This window comes from Planococcus citri, chromosome 3 (assembly GCF_950023065.1).
Source record: "Planococcus citri chromosome 3, ihPlaCitr1.1, whole genome shotgun sequence".
In the NCBI taxonomy this organism is placed as follows: Eukaryota; Metazoa; Arthropoda; class Insecta; order Hemiptera; family Pseudococcidae; genus Planococcus; species Planococcus citri.
Genome location: NC_088679.1, coordinates 24,153,460 through 24,170,343, shown reverse-complemented (window position 1 = coordinate 24,170,343; position 16,884 = coordinate 24,153,460). Strand labels below are relative to the sequence as shown.

At 34.1% G+C, this 16,884-nt stretch overlaps 1 protein-coding gene and 1 long non-coding RNA gene across 3 annotated transcripts in view; one reads left to right on the top strand and one right to left on the bottom strand.

The window, feature by feature from the left end:
- Positions 1-9,515, bottom strand: part of LOC135839316 (uncharacterized) — a 143,261-nt gene extending 133,746 nt beyond the window's left edge. The window contains exon 1 of the long non-coding RNA XR_010557573.1: positions 9,084-9,515. This is a non-coding gene — a long non-coding RNA (uncharacterized LOC135839316). The remainder of the gene's footprint in view (positions 1-9,083) is intronic.
- The window catches only part of LOC135839312 (uncharacterized), a 226,154-nt gene that overhangs the window by 44,402 nt on the left and 164,868 nt on the right, over positions 1-16,884 (top strand). The window lies entirely within an intron of this gene.

Sequence of the window (16,884 nt, the reverse complement as noted above, 5' to 3'; positions counted from 1 at the left end):
TTCACAGAAAGAAAATTGAAAACAAATTATTTTATATCAAATATGAGTGTAGGTTGTGCATTCATGCGCCATGCCCAATAATCATGCGTAAGTACCTATCTGATACAGTTTTCAAAAATTGTTAATTTCATTTTTTTTTTCAAAAAAATTACGATCACATTTAGCGTTTATAAAAATGCATATTTACATTCGAAAAACTGATCTGAGCTTGATGGATTAAGCAAATCTTTGAAAATGATTGAAATATGCTCATGTTTATGAGTAAGTAGGCGATTTTTTTCTAAGTCCAGACCCATGGAAGGGGAATATATACTCCCATTATCCCTTCACTCACAAGGAACGGGGTGGCTGAATGGTTAAGGAGATGGACTAGGATGTGAGAGGTCTCGAGATCGATCCCAGCTTGGGCGCATTTTTTAAAAATTTTTTACCTGCTTTTTGAAAATATTTTACAACCAACATCTCATTTTAAGCAAATCATACATTTTTGGAGTAATTTGAGCAATTTTACTGGTTAAATATGGCTATTTTTGAAAAAAAGTGCATTACATTTGATCAATCTTGATCAAAGTTGATACTGGTGATCTAATTTGATCGAAAAAATGTCTCGATCAAAATGGATATAATTATATCAACTTTGATAGAAACTGAACGACTTTGATCTATTTTGATAGAGACATTTTTTTGATCAAATTAGATCACCTGTATTTGATCAAATTTGATCTAAACATTTTTTCCCGGGTTACTAAGCATTTTCACCTCATTGATGTGATCTCAGATACAATTACACGTTGTTGATTGTCATTTATTATTTAAGATGTTACCACTTAATTATAAAGTCCCATACGGTAGATAACTAAGTTGTGACCCAATAATGACAATATACTTCCCCCACTGGGTTAGTCCGGACTGGGGTACCCGGAAAAAAAAAAAAGATACGAGTATTATGTCACATCTTCACAGCAATAAGGTTACATTTCAAAAAAGTTAATTTGAGGCAAGTTCCATCTTGGGCATACTTATATGTATGACTGACGAGCCCAGAGATTGTGAACATTTTTGGACCTCGAGGGGAAGCTCCTGGATGGGGGGGGGGGGTTAAAATTTTCGGTACCCAAAAAAATCGAGTCGTCTCACAGTGGACTGTGAGCACCCTCGAAACGCCTGTAATTCAAAAACTTACAATGAACCCTAAAACAATGGTACAATGATATTATCCTCTCTTATGTTTTTGGGGTCGCAGAATATGAGTTTGACAATATTTTTTCGTAAGGGGTGAAAGGGTTAAAACGGTGAAAAATTCAAAATTTGACTATAATGATGTGCGATATGTCGAAACGTATGTTTTCGAGGTGGTAGATCACGAATTTATCAATATTTTTATTCGTAGGGGGTGAGTAGTGGGGGATGAAGGGGGTGAAAAATTCAAAATTTGACCATAATTATGTGTGATATGTCGAAATGTAGGTTTTTGAGGGTGTAGATCACGAATTTGACAATATTTTTTTCGTAGGGGTGAATGGTGGAAGGAGGTGGCGGGGGTAAAAACGATGAAGGGTGGTAGATGAAGAATTTTCTGTTGGGGAGCCGTTAAGGTCTCAGTAAAAGAAAATTTGTAACTTTTCAACGAAATTCACTTAAATTTTTCAATATACGAGTTGACTGTGGAGGTCACCGGGGCACTTTGGGGCAAAAATGGCAATCAACGCGCATCTACGTGCAAAAATTTGTTCTATTCCAATTTATGCAACAGAAAATTACATACCTCTATAATAACTTTATAAGAACTAAAATCGAGTTCGACATATCACACATGATTATAGTCAAATTTTGAATTATTCACCGTTTTTACCCCTTCACTCCTCACCTTTACGAAATTTTTTTGTCAGATTCGTGATCTACACCCTCAAAAACATACATTTCGATATATCACACATCCTTACTGTCAAATTTTGAACTTGTCACCCCCTCACCCCCTCACCGGTACAGAAAAATATTGTCAAATTCGTATTCTGCGACCCCAAAAACATAAGGGAGGATATCATTGTACCATTGTTTTGGGGTTATTTGTAAGTTTTTGAAATACAGGCGTTTTGAGGGTGCTTACGGCCCACTGTGCGTCTTGTCAGACCCTCAAGAATGAATGTGCAAAATTTTAGCTCTTTAGGAGGACTAGATCAATTTTTTTTCAATTTTTCCAAAAATTCGACCTCGACTTAGAAACTTTTTTTTTCAATAATATTTAGCGGAGTACAAAATAATTCGAATAGTGGACAAAAAAATTTGAAAATTGGTACTTACATCTGTTCTTCATGGTTGAATTATGAGCTCCGTTCAATTTTCGGTACCCCAAAAGGAGGGGTAAAATTTGAATTTTGAAGTCGAAAAAAATCAAGTCATCTTCTCACACCCTTAAGAATGACTGTGCAAAATTTCAGCCCTTTAGGAGGTCTAGATCAAATTTTGGTTTTATCAATTTTTCCAAAAATTCGAACTTGACTTGAGAGACTTTATTCTTGAATATTTAGCCGAGTACGAAAATTCAAATGACAGACCAAAAAATTCGAAAATTGGTACATCTGTTCTTCATGGTCGAATTATGAGCTTCGTTCAATTTGGACCCCGAGGGACCCCCGGGGGGGGGGGGGGGTTCACATTTTCGGTACCCCGAAAGGAGGGGTAAAACTTGAATTCTGAAGTCGAAAAAAATCAAGTCATCTTCTCAGACCCTCATGAATAGCTGTGCAAAATTCCAGCCCTTTAGTAAGTCTAGATCAAATTTTGGATTTTTCAATTTTTTTCAAAAATTCGATCTTGACGTAGAGATTTTTTTCTTGAACATTTAGCCGAAAATGAAAATCCGTACATCTGTTCTTTATGGTCGAATTATGAGCGCTGTTAAATTTGAACCTCGAGGGACCCCTGGAGGGGGGGTTCACATTTTAGGTACCCCAAAAGGAGAGGTAAAATTTGAATTTTGAAGTCGGAAAAAATCGAGTCGTCTTCTCAGACCCTCAAGAATGAATATGCAAAATTTCAGCCCTCTAGAGGGTCTAGATCAAATTTTGGTTTTTTCAATTTTTCCAAAAATTCGAGATTTGAACATTTTTTGCTACACGAGCATCTAATTGAAGGTTCATTTAAAATGAGACGTAAATAGGCACCATTTACTTACTGCTGCTTTCAAACTACGTAAAATTATACGTGGATTAAACATCGCAAAATAAGCCCACCTTAATAGATCGTAGCTTACGAGAAATTCGCATTATACATGCCTTTTTTTTCACTCGTTCAAGAGAGAAAAAAAAGAACACAAGAAAAAGAATAATATAAAGGATACCAGCACCACATTAAAGCATTACCTTAACGTGGGTGTTCCAATTTTCCAGCAAAGAAGAGAGAAAGAGACAAAAAAAAAAAACAGGCTTTATGATTAATGATACGTTTTAAACGTTATGCCATGGATAATTACACGAGTGAAATTCATCAAATAAGAATTATATATTGTGGGAGGTGATTTAATAATACGAACACGATGTGTATTGTTATTTTTGGCAACCAACCGTTCGCCATTGTGGATTTTTGAGTTGTTGCGAGCTTCGTAACACGTACATACGTAGATAGATATATACAGGCGTGCCTCGGATCAAAAACACAAACCAACAGTGGGATGTATATTTTTAATACTATTGTATAATTGGCTAAGCGAAAAAATACGTGTAATCGACCTCTAACTATAAGACTTACACTCTTTTCGAGCCTCGAGGAGTAGGAGGAATAATAATAAGTAGGTAGCCATTTTTCATATTTCGAGGATAAGGTGAGGAATACACGAGTGAAGTGAGTAACGACGACGAAAACATAGTTAATTTATATTAAATAAATTATTTCAAGTGAAATTATTACGAGTAAGTTTCGCAATTCGGCGAATATTATACGTATTTTGATGATCCCCCAACGGTATTCTACGTACTATGGAACGTGGTTCGCGATACATCATACGTAGTATTACGGCGTGTGTCGTGTAAAGAACCGCAGACGATGTTTAAAATTCCGCAGATTTCTTCGATAATACAATAACTATACTACTCGTAGTACGAAAAACTATACGGAAAGTTTTTCACCATCGTAAAGATAATGTTTAAATCTAATTGCGAATGGTTTCTATACTCGTACAGCTCTACGTATAAGTATATACTCGCTTACCGTACGTCTCTGAACTTAGGAAATGAAGAGGATATACTCGTAACGACGTAAAAAGAGAGAGAGAAAGGAAAAAAAAAGAGCAACATCCATAGGTTAAGGTTACCGGGGATTTAATAGTTTTAATATTTTTAACTGCGGTTCGAATTTCTCCGGTTTTTAGAGTAACTTTAGCGATAAAAATTACCACCGCGCCGAGTTCTGTTTCAGTCGACAGATTGACTCATTGACGAATACAACTGGAGCCGTTTTGATTCGCCTTTTTTTTTTCTATACGAAGCCTACAGCAAAGCACTCCGTCTGTGTGCGAGAATTCGATTGTGTAAAAACGAATTTATATTGTCGTTTGAGGTTTTTCTCGTCTTTTTTTTTCGCCGTTGCTGCTTTGCCTCGTAAATAGTTTTTGCTTTTTGAGATTTTTACCGTGTTTTTCTCTCTCTCGGAGTGTGTTTCGCTGTCTGTCTTCCATTCGTCTCACACACAACACAACGTAGAGTAGGTATATAGGCTCGACGAGTAAAATGCCTTATCATATTTCCCTTTTACGTCGTATTGATTGTATGTATGGATGTATGGTGTATTCGTATGTATAGAGTAAAAGGGAATATGGTTCTGGGTAGTTTTCTCTTCGAGCGATGAAATTCAATTGAAAAGGTGGTTACGAAAAGCGCATTTTCAATCGAAAAAAATTGCTTCTATTTGTTTCGAGTGAGTACCTGTAGATGTGAGTACCTCTCTCTCTTTGCTGTATATAGCCGTTCCTGCCTACACGGTTTTTACCTCTTTTTATTTATTTTCATCGTGAAAACAAACGCACGCGGTAATAGATTGTGAAAGGAGTAGTCGATGAAGCCATCGACACTGAAACAATTTTTAATTGATATTGCTAACGAAGAGAGAGAAAGAGAGAGGATGCGAGAGTGTAATGTTTTTAAAGTAAATCTCGTGTTCTCTATTCGAATATAATTGGTGTTACATTCGTGTTCAGTTAGTCTCAACTTATCGGGAAAATTATTTACGTGTTGTAAAAAAAACCTGTTTGAACCATTGTATGAATCTGTGTGGGGAAATTTGAAACTAATGGCATAATTAAGAGTTTTTTTTTACAATTTCGTACAAAAAAATGGATAAAAACTTTCGAGCATCGCATTGCACCATTCGAGATGTACTTCCCTGTTGAAAAATGCCATGTGAAAATACGATGTTTGAAAATGAATGAAATAGGATTCTACTGATCTATTAACCAAAACTGCAGATCCTTGAAGTCTCGAATATCTTCAGATTAGGAACTCATATCAATCGTTTAAATGGAAATATTTTTTCCATAGGTGAATTTTCGTTAAAAAAAAAAAAAAAATACTGGGGCAAATGAATTCCATTTCCAAGGGTATCAAAGTATGAGTTGGAAATTATTTTCAGAGTTTCACAAGAACACAATCATATCAGCAATCGTTTAATGGAAACATTATTTCAATTAGGTAAATTTTCGTTGAAAAAAAAATTGCAGGGGTAAATGAATCCCATTTTCAAGGGTATCAAAGCATGAGTTTGAAATTATTTTCAGAGGTTCACTTCATCTGAATTTCTGTTTCAATGTCACAAAAAGCAATACGATAAAAAAAAGGGGCAAAAATGACTGAAATATCAATTTTTGAAATTTTGGGGGCATATATCCTCCTTACCCTCATTAGTCTGCACGAGACCATCATACCCCTAATAAGCCTTATTCCAATTACAAACTAAGAAAATTCTTGAATAAGCCAGATTTTTGAAATTTTTGAAAAATGTTTGAACTCTATTATGAGAACAGAATCAAACTTCCACATGATTTGTTGAAAAAGTTGGCTTGACCCAAAAATCTTGAATAGGTAAACTCAATCTGTATCAATTTTTTGTATGAATATTAGGGGCTTCGACCACCTCCCAACAATGTTTTCCGTTTCTGGGTGCAAAATTAGAATTAATAATTATGGAAATACACTTTACTTTCAGACTTCAACAGTGAGAACAGTCATTTTTGGAATCATTAGAAAGAGCTAAATTGCAGGGGCAAATGAATACCATTTTCAAGGGTATCAAAGCATGAGTTTGAAATTATTTTCAGAGGTTCACTTCATCTGAATTTCTGTTTCAATGTCACTCAATCTGTATCAATTTTTTGTCTGAATATTGGGGGTTTCGACCACCTCCCAACAATCTTTTCCGTTTCTGGGTCCAAAATTAGAAATAATTATGGGAATACACTTTCATTTCAGACTTCAACAGTGAGAACAGTCATTTTGGGAATCATTGGGAGAGCTAAAAAAAGAGAGATACCCTGCTCCTTCCGTCAATTTTGAGGCCCGGTAATAATTAAATTCCACAAAGTCATATTTTTCATCCATCGTCGTACAATATGTGTGTTAAAACCATTCAAAGCACCTTTTTATGAGAGAATAAGAAAAACGATGATCACATTCAATTTTGACGCAAAAAACCTTCAAGATTGAAAAAAACTCATTTAAAAAAAAAATCGAAAAAAATCATAATTTTTAAAATAGATCAAAAAAATTTCTTCTTAATTCAAAGCCTGGAGACAGAAAATTTTTAAAAATTTCTTCACAGAGAAAACTTGAAAACCAGAGATGAAAAAAAAGATTCTTGAAATCTTGGAATTGAAAAAAATCTCCAGGTTTTGATATAAAAAAACTATCAAATTAGATCAATAAAACTTCAAAATTGAGAAAATATCAAAGCTTACAGACAGAAAAATTAAAAATTTTATCATCTTAAATCAAACCTCAGAATTTCAAGATGAAAAAAAATCTCCACTGTTCAAGATCAAAGATCAAAATTCTATAAATAGATCAATAAAATCTCAAAACCTCGAAATAAGAAAAACATTGAGATTTTGAAATCAAAGAAAATTTTTGTTTCTTGAAACCAAAAAACTCGACTATTGATTAATAAAATATTGAAATTTTGAAATCAAAAAACTCCTCAAAATCTCAAAGTCTGGAGGCCAAAACTTTGAAAAATGAACAAAAAAATCCAGATCAAAGAGATTTTGATTCTTGAAATTGATCAATGATAACGAAAAAATTTTGAAAACTTCAAGTACATCATAAAAGATTTTGAAAAAAATCCCACTTCTTGAGATCAAAGAAATTTCAATTCTCGAAACATGAAAAAATCTCACAATTTTGAGATGAAAAAAAAACTCAAAAAATCTTGAAACCTGGAGGCTGACAAATTTCAAAATCATGAGATCAATGAAACTTCAAAATCTCTAGCCACAAGAGTTCAAGATTTCTAGATTAATAAAATTCAAGCTCATCAAAATTAACAAAAAAAAATTACGTCTCGAGACTCGAAAATGTCGACATTATGATGAGGTTCATAAAATCTCGAAATCTTGAGATTTTAAGATTTAAAAAAAAAATCATGACTTCTCGAGACCAAAAAATGTCAATGCTTCTACTTTTAAATTGTCTTATGTATTACTAAATGTTGTTGAATCAGTACGATTCTTAATTTCCTTATTTTTGTTTTGTTTCAGGTAAGTTCACAGAAAACAATCAGAACAGAAGAGTCGATTCGTCCAATCAAATTGAGACTAGCACTAAAATACAAGTACCTACCTACATACTCTATAAGCCTGATGAAATACTCTGAAAATAATTTGATTAAAAATGAAATCATATTCTTACAGATGTGAATTCAAAATGAAGGCAGGTGATGAATACCTAAGCCTCTTAAATATCAGAAGTAAACTCAGATCACGTGATCCCTCTCCCTACTCCTGACTACATGCATATAACGCTACCTATCAACCAAGTTTTTCCACATTTTCTAAAATCACTTCACATTATCAAATTCACCAACCTTTGCTCCGATAAAAGCAATTAAATCTCTAAAAAATTAGGCAGTTACAATATTTTATCATGAAAAAAAAAGAAAAAAATAGAAGCAAGTAAATTAAAACTGCCATTACAACCGACGAGTTCACCGAAGAAGAAAAAACAACAGCAGATTAATAAAACAAAGTATCGGGAATTTTCTCGAAACGTTATCTCGAGGTATAAAATGTCAGAACGAATTAATTTCAAAGCCCTCCTACACTGAGCGAATTAACTGTAAGAAAGAATGTTAATCTATCTAACGTAAGAATACATTGAACAGAAAAATACTTCGATAAAGAATCTTATAATACCTACATCCGGATACTGTCATAATTCATTTAGAAATTTAGAAATTATTCCACCCGAACAATAATTTCGATAAGAAACATTGTACAGAATACTTACATAGTTGCATTGTTTTCATTACGTGTACGATATTTTATCCAGACTAAAATCTACCTACTTTTTGCAAATGTTTTACTTACTCAGGGTAAACTTAACAAAAACGTTAGACGTACGTAATAAGATAACACGAAGTCGTAAATATGTACAGTTGTTTAATAACAATTCCAAAACACTTGGTTCGTTCGAGGGTGAAATAAGAACGATTTTTCTCTCACAGAATCTTTCCTCGTTTGCTGGAAGGTCAGGCGTTTCTTCGCCATTTCTGAGCGTGGTCTAGGTCTTTGCTCATTGCTGGTATTTGAAGGTCGTTTTTATTTACTTTGTGTACAAGAAAAATGAATTTGAGAAGGATTTCGATTTTAGATGTAAAATAGAGGAGTAAACAGCACGAATATTTTATAAATCACTACCTATGAAGATTCAAATGTAGAGGAGATGCAAACATGACTCGAAGTAGATTGGATTAGTGACATGGGTCACTACTAAAACCGTAACAAAACGAACGAAATGTTTCAGGGAATTCAAAAGGATTCTCAATCAGAATTAATTCTCACTTATTATCATATACGTGAATCAATATAAATTCAAACTTACCCGAAAGAAGACTGAAATACGATTTGAATCAGTTGATTTTACACGTCTTCAATTTGCTAATTTTAGTATCTAGTCGAAGGACTAGAAATCCGATGGAATAAGTCCTACTTTTCCGAACAACAGTAGACTTTCTCGACCAGTATCCAGTAAACGCGAAAAACGGCCAAGACACTTCAATCCACCAATTTTAGTAGTCGAAGGCCTAGAAATCCGATGGAATAAGTCCTACTTTTCCGAACAACAGAGTAGACTTTTTCGACCAGTATCCAGTAAACGCGAAAAACGGCCAAGACACTTCAATCCACCAATTTTAGTAGTCGAAGGCCTAGAAATCCGATGGAATAAGACCTACATCTCCGAACAACACTCGACTTTTTCAACCAGTAAACACGAAAGACGGCCACTGAGAGCGAAACTCGACTCAAATTACAACTCATATACGAACGAAAACGAATCTTATCTGACTACCTAACTTGTTAACAAAACTTCAGTTGTCTTATCGTAATGTTATCTTCCGCGCCCCGCCCCATCACTTCTTAAAGGCAGATAACCTCACAACACGTTTCTTATCTAAAAGCTTCCAAAAACGTATCATATCCATTCCATCTTTCGTTCCCCTAAATTCATACTAATTACATTGATACTCACGTTCAATGCATCTAATTAATTAGCTTTCAAGTCGAATACAAAAATAAGTACTCGTACTCATATCTAATCTAACATAACTTCAATTACCTTTTTATTCTATCACGATTACGCAATATTTATTTTAGAACCTCATCAGTCTTCGAATTGAGCCTTTTCATTATAAAATTTCCTCATTAGTTTTGTTTTTTCTATCGGTCGAGATTATTTCTAAAAGAGACAAGAGCCGTGTGCTTCAAACACACTACGAATGAGTCTAAAATAGTTCAACCGATCAACCCACGCGGGAAATCTTTTCACCACATCTTCATTGAGATTTAATGTAAGTGAAACGACGTAAAAGGTACCAGAGTGAGAATTTTTTTAGACACACGGTAGATGACTAGAGGTGTATTAAACTTCAATGCTATACGAAATTCCTACACAAGTTCAACGTATACGAAACCGCGCGCGGCGTCATGTATCATTACAACGAACAAAACTATTTTTAAATACAACATTATTTTTATGAAATATGATGATTTATAAGGATTTAATGCACCCTACACGACAACTCAAATGCACATGTAGACACATAACTTCTCGTTGAGAACTTGAATAAGTACTTCTGTTCCTACTATTCCTAGTAGGTACATACTCGTATAGTGCTTAATGCGTAAGATGTGCCTCTTTTCTCGAGTCGTTTATAACAACTTCTTTAATTATTGCACATACGTAGTTATATGTATTAATTAATTCGGAATAGTTTCGTAAAACATGGTGCATTGTGTTTTTTGTTACTAATGCGTCTCGATTGAATTTCATCGTTTATTCTTATTGAAATTATCACACACACATACACACATTTAGCAGAAAGTAAATGGGCTGTATTTTGCTCCAAAAATGCTCAAAGGCTGAAAACTTATGAGCTGAGCATTTTAAAATTTTTTCAGAACTACCCGAACATCTTCGGATAAGATCAAAATTATAAAGTACATATTTATAAATGGGGGCGACGATGGTGCGCAAATTCGCCGCTTTCTTCACCCCTTTCTTCTGGCATGGTATCTTGAATTTTTTTAATCACTATTTTTTCAGTTCTTTTTTCATCATATTTATTCAACCAAATTTTCAGAAAGCTCTCCACTCATTCACCCCCCCCCCCCTGCCACACAAAAAAAATCATTTTTTCAATTGGTATCTGATTGTCTATCTGTGGTTTATACATTTTGCTCTTTTGAGTCACTATATTATTTATGTAAAAAAAATTTGTAAACAAACTGTGGACGCTACAAGGTCCAGATTCTACTTACAAAATGGCCGCCATTTTGTAAGTAAGGCCAACTTTTTTTTTGGACAAGTTTGCTTTAAAATGTTCCTTGCAATGTCCCCTTTAAGAAAAAAGTTGTCCCGGAGGATCGGCGGGGTGGGTGGTGCAATTACTCCTATTGCCATATGCCGGACTATAAATAAAGATTTATTCAATTCAATTCAATTCAGGAAAGTATTCAACAAAAAAATTGAAATTAAAAGAAAATCTGTACACCTACAAAGTATTTTTCAATTTCATCAAAAATCATCTTTTTTTCAATAATTTGAAGGGTTTTGTTGCAACTGGATTTTTCCATTTTTTTTTTTTTTTACTTTAACTTTTTGACTAAATTCACTACCTACTTTATATAGCTACTTTCACGACCCATTTTTAAAATCACTACTTTTCATCTATCAACCACTTTCTTTTTTTCAGTTTCTCATTTTCTTAGACTTGCACAAAATGTCAACTTTTGGATTTTTCTCAAAAAGCATGTCTATTATAACATTCTAGAAAAATTATCACTTTACAGCGGTTTTATAAAAAAAATAATCGAAATTTTCAATCAAAGTGATGTACGAGTAAAAAATTAGGATCTTGACAAAAATATAAAAAATAATAAAATATGTAATACATCGTGATTTAGGTAGATGAGACTTTTTCATTGAAAAGTGATGAAAACGCAATAATCTTGTACCTTCAGACCCAAAAACTCACAATTTTGGACAGCAATAAATTTTCAACAACATTTTGTGATTGGCCCAGTCCCTAATCTCGGAATCATGCGATAGGTTGTATATGAGCCTTATTTTTCCTTTGTTCTAAGAAAAATTGAGCTTATTACTACATTTTTGGTCTTGAATGACTGCCATTCTCAGTCTTTTTCAGGTACCGAAACACTTCGGTTTTTCCAGATTTTTCAGAAATGGAAAGGGAGGGAATTCTGCGAGCATTATCCGTCTGAACTTTGAATCTATTTCAAAGTAGGAAATTGAGTAACTTAACAAAGCCGACCTTGGTCAAATGCATTATAAAACGTGAAAAAATTAGTCGCTTTCCCAAAAACATCACCAATCTAGAACGATTTGAAGATCTACCACTCCCCCCTCCCCGCCCAGTTGCCCACTTCGTCTCTTCGACAGATTCTTAGTCACTAATGGATCCCTTTTAACGGTGCCAAAAACATTTTCAGCGTTTCAACCGAGATTTGGTTTTTTACGCGAAGCCAACGAGTGCCTTTGCTTGCTCGGTCTGTTGAACAGCATCATAACGCAGATTTCACTATAATTTGAATTGATAATGATGAAGGTTTGATTTATTTATAATAAATTCAAAAATTGGCACCCAATGGTAACCTACTTGAGTCCCCATGTCAAAGAAAAAGAATATGTTCAATTAGACCAATTCACTTTACATTTGATTCGTTACTGACTTTTCACTACAAGATAAACGACCATTACATCTAATTAAGACCGACCATAATAAAAAAAATGCTTACAAAGGTCGAGAGATACATAATACTGGAAAAATCCCGAGACGAAATCACTGTAGGTACTTTTTTTGAAAATTTTTTAAAAAGAGAGTAATTATTTTAAAAGCTCGAGATTTTTTTTTCAAGTACATAAACTCCATTTATCGCATTCCTATAATAGGTACATACCTTTGAACTATGCCACGATTTTTATCAATGCTGTGTAGAAAAATTACAAGTTTTTATTCGTAAAAAAAAAATAATAATAAAAATAGTCTACCCATTGAAACATACAGCAAAGCTGTACTACCTAAACAAAGCTTTGATCATGTAAATTCGAGCACGGTTCGTTGAAAAACTATAATAATTCATTTTTTGGTGTGAAAAATCCCGACGACGAACGAGTTCACCGAGGGGGTGGGAGGTGAAATTACTCCCGAAGTACATAACTCGGCTCGGGCAAACTTCTTTATTAGAATGATTCGACGAGAATTCCACAAAGGTTGGAAAAAGTCGAGAAAAAGAATTTCAAGTACAAGTCGACTTCTTTGGATATCCTTTTAGTAAAGTTTAAAGACAGCATCACAATAGAACCGTGGTCGTTTGGTGGAACTGGAAATCCCCCTACTTTCAAAACATCCCGTTTGAAGTTTTTTGCCCTTTTCTTACGCGTTATTGAAAAAGCTGCTGCATTATCTTTATTAAAAGAATTTGCGGTAGGAGCCGCGTTAGATCGATAACCTATAAATGTCAATTTTAATATAGTTCTGGTTTGGGTTTTTGTTTATGTGGATTGTGGGTGGATTGGTTGACTCCGTCACATATGTACAAAAAGGGATCCCATTCCCCCTTTATAATATAGCGATATCGTTTCACATTAACTTTGATGAAGCTGTGTTGTCCGATGATGTGTATTGGTCCCTGTAGTCTGTCTAGTGCGGTTTGTTTTGAGCCCGTATTTTAATAGGTAGGTATTCGGTTCGGACGATATAATTATTATTCATTACCGAAACGTCGATGGATAGTATTTAAAATCGAATAAAACTTGCGAATTGAAAACCGCGGCACGTTGAAATGTTTCAACGTCGTGTTGAACGACTCCTTCGATGACTTATTACCCTTCTCTGTACCTATTTCCATCGTTTTATAAGTCCACTTAAATGAACCTTCGACGCGGTATTTAAAACCTCTCGCCGTCAAAACTATCGATATTTTAGTCTCGTAATTATTATAATTATCGAAAAGTTTCCCGTTGAGAATTTCATCGTAGTAAGCTGAAAGAAAACCCTCGACCGAAAGAAAAGCTCTTCCTCGTTATACTCATAGTTCAATGAATCGAAACAGACAGCTAAAAAAAACACACCGAGCACACACACCTTCGATAGTGAAACTCGTGTAGCAACAGGTACAAAAAGCCACTGAAGAAAAAAAATTCATCATGCTCGTTATTATGTATTTCGAGTAAAAGTAAATTTCATATATTCGTGAAATTTCAGCGATTCCAGAGCATGTATGGGATGTGGGATTAGCAAACATGCGTCTAAAACTTCGCTTTCATACATTTCATTAAAACCAGCATCATCTGTTGTTTGCACTAACGAAAACGATCAAAGAAACCGCCAAAATTTTGTTTGAGTTGGATCGCGAAGAAATATGCTTTTATGCAAGTTCCCATACACGAGTATAGTGGAAAAGTATAGCGTAACATGATGTATTTGTACATATATGTACGTATACGAAGAGCACCTCGATGAAAAAAATAGGTACGCTTTCTTCGTTAAACTTCCAAAGTCGCCGCGAGAGGATTTTCATGCAAATACCAACCGCAATTTTATTTATAAGGTTTAGGAATATCATGTACAAATATGTGCCAGACCACGCCAGACTCCACTCATCTATTCGCTATCACGATAATGAAAAAAAAATAAAATAAAACACTGTGCTCAAAGTCTGAAAAATTGCGCTGTTGGGTTAATTGAGGGGTACCCGATTGAAAATGAGTTCAATCAGAGAATCAAGGACCAAGATTTTTTCCGCTCTAAATATTCTCAAAACAAAAACGAATTCTTTTTAAAATAGATATTTAACTCGAATAAAAATACTCGCCTTGTTTTTAATTTTGATTTTTTATTCCGACACAGGTAAAATAATATTTTGAAAATATTATGTGTTGGAATAGAATATTCACAAGAGACGAGATTTCATTTCCATAACTTTTCAACATTCCAAATTAATTTGAACTATACAAAATTACATGTGTAGGTAGTAGAGGTAGGTACATATTATGTGTAAATCTTGAGCCAAAAATTCTGAAATTATTTTTTTTTTTTTAAAGGGGAAATATTTTTTGCACGACAAAAAAGGGCGTCATCACGACAAGTATTTTTTCCATTCATAAAAGATAAATGAACGACGAACAATGATGAAGTTCCACGCCAGATGACGCCCGACAATAAAGTATTTTATGAACGACTACGATTTAATAACGAGATAAGCAGTATTCACGACAAAATAATCTCATACACGACAGAACATTTTCAGTTCAATTACAATTATATTTTGTGCAAATTTTGACAAATAATCAACAGAGGGTTTCTTTCAAAAAAATTTGAGTGAAATTGTAACTCAGTAGAAGAGAACCAAATTGGCCTAAGCGAAGCGAGAGCAAAAGCTTTAGAGAAAAATGAGAATTTTGAGGATGAATCGACGATTTTGTCGGCAAATAAACGATAATTAAATACAGGATTATGTAAAACATTTGAATTTTTGAAAACTGAAACTAAAATATTGCTGGAATTTTTGTATTCTCCTAACTTTCTTGAATTTCTCACAATTTCCAAAGTTTTTCATGCTTTCGCGAAACCGAAGGAGGCAAACTGTCGCTCCTTAGCCCCCTTTCGCTTTGTCTCTGAGGTCAAAAGAGGAAGAAGGGTCGCCCATCAAAGTCCACAAAACATTACTTCTATAAACAGCAAATTTTTACATACCCAATTCATTTTATTTTTTGATATAGTTTTAATATTTCTTTCAACGTTTATTTCTGTCGGTAAAATATCTCTTTTGACAGAAAAACTTTGTCATGCATGGCCTTATTTATGACAGTTGCGAAATGTATCCCCTTAGGTCAACAGAGGAAGAGGGACCGTCCAACGAAGTCGACGAAAGCTTTACTTTTATAAACACTAAACAGAAATTTGTTTAATATATGTAGAAACTTCGTTTCTTTGTATATTTTTCTATGTAATTTTTATATTTTTCAAACATTCATTTTTGTCGGTGAAATGCCTGTTTTTGATAGAAAAATTTTGTCGTGCATTGCCTTATATAGCAGTTGAAAGTAATAAAATGTCGTGAATTTTTTAATTCGTCGTTTGATACATTATGTTGTCGTTGGAGTACCTTTTATGTCGGGGTAAGCTCTTTATTGTCGGGAATTTCCAATTTATAGTCCAGTCATTTTAGCAAAATTTATAGTCAAAAAAGAGAAAAAAATCAAAATTTTACCAAATTGAGATAAAAAGCTGAAATTTGGGACATACCCTATTTTCGACCTGCCAAATCGGTTGGAAACTATTTCAAACCGTTTTGAGCAGTTCTGGAGCCTCCAGCACATTTTCGAAACTAGAAATTCCCACAAAATGTAATCAAATGAAGTTGGAAAGCGAAAATTCACGCTACAATCCAATTTATACACGCTATTAAGAGTCGACTTCTAGTGTGTTTGAGTCAAGCAACCTTTTGAAAATTCTTGGAGCCTCCAGTAGATTTTTGAAACTTGCAATTTCTACAAAATTTCATCAAATGGAGTTTGAAAGCCGAAAGTTAATTGGGATAGACTTTGTGGAATTTTTTGAAAAAGAGAAGTTTCTAAAAATCTGCTGGAGACTTCAAAATGGATTGAAACTGCCTGTGACCCACCTCAAAATAATGTTAAAAATGGGGTGTCTCTGTTGAGTAAAATTTTATGGCGATTTCGAGCATTGAAAAATCTGCTGGAGGCTTCGATAATTAGTTACCCAAAAATTGCTGGAGGCTATAAAACGACTTGAAATCTACCGGTAGTCGACTTTATAGCGTATTGAAATTAGTTTACAGAGTGAATTTCAGTTTTCCAACTGCTTCTTATGAAATTTCAAGGTTCTAAAATCTGTTGGAGGCTCTAGGAATTTTCGAAATGTCGCTGGAGGCGCCAAAATGACTTGAACCAAAACCGGCAGTCGACTTGATAACGTATTGAAATTGGAATATACTGTAAATTTTGGATTTCCAACTCTGTCTGGTTAATTTTTATAGAAATTTCGAGCATTGAAATATCTGCTGGAGGCTCCAAATCGACTTGAAATCCACTTGCAGTCGACTCCCTAGCGTATTAAAATCAGTTTACAGAATAAATT